Source organism: Austrofundulus limnaeus, unplaced genomic scaffold, assembly GCF_001266775.1.
Source record: "Austrofundulus limnaeus strain Quisiro unplaced genomic scaffold, Austrofundulus_limnaeus-1.0 Scaffold425, whole genome shotgun sequence".
In the NCBI taxonomy this organism is placed as follows: domain Eukaryota; kingdom Metazoa; phylum Chordata; class Actinopteri; order Cyprinodontiformes; family Rivulidae; genus Austrofundulus; species Austrofundulus limnaeus.
Genome location: NW_013952827.1, coordinates 311,216 through 312,073, shown reverse-complemented (window position 1 = coordinate 312,073; position 858 = coordinate 311,216).

Sequence of the window (858 nt, the reverse complement as noted above, 5' to 3'; positions counted from 1 at the left end):
GTTTTAACAAGATACTTATCACGTTTTAACAAGATACGCATCACGTTATAACGTGATAGNACAAAAGAAGGCAGAGTTCTTTTCACCCTCTTCGATCCACCTGGCTCTGGACCTTATGTAGCCTTCCTTAGCCTTATTAATGTACGTCATCCAGTTTAGACTGCAGTTTCTTTATATTGTCTTTATCTTCTTCAGTCCAGTTTAATTTACTATAAAGTGACATAAGATCTTTGACCACTATTGTTTCTTCCATTCTCATTTTCCTATTTAAATCTTTTGCAAATTTAACTGAGTACKTTCTAATGCTAAATTTTAAGTATTCCCATTTGGATAGAGCTGTTACAATATTAGTGTCATTTTTCACATCCAAAATTAGTCTCTTAATGGATTGACAGAGCTCATAATTTTTTAGCAATTGTGCATTAAATTTCCAAATGCCTTTATTTTTGTTAATTATATTTTGATTTTTTTAATTTCAGACTAATGATGCAGTGATCARTTATTGGACAGTTTGCAATCATTGTTTCTTCAACATAATTTTGGATTTCACCAGATACTAGCCAGTAGTCGATGTGTGATCTGCTTTGACCATTAGGTTTGTGCCAGGTGAACTGTTTAACTCCACTGTGTAGAGTTCTCCAAACATCTATCAGTTTCATATTGTTAACAAAATCTTCAAGAATTGGGTTTTTTCTTTCACTAGATAATGATGAAGGCCACCGATCCATCCACTCATCTGGAGCCAAGTTAAAATCTCCTCCAACTATAATATAATTAGTTGGAAAATTTGCATTAAACTCTGTGATTATTGTTGTTATCTGATGTAACAGGTTTTTATTTTTATAATCGTTGTTGTAT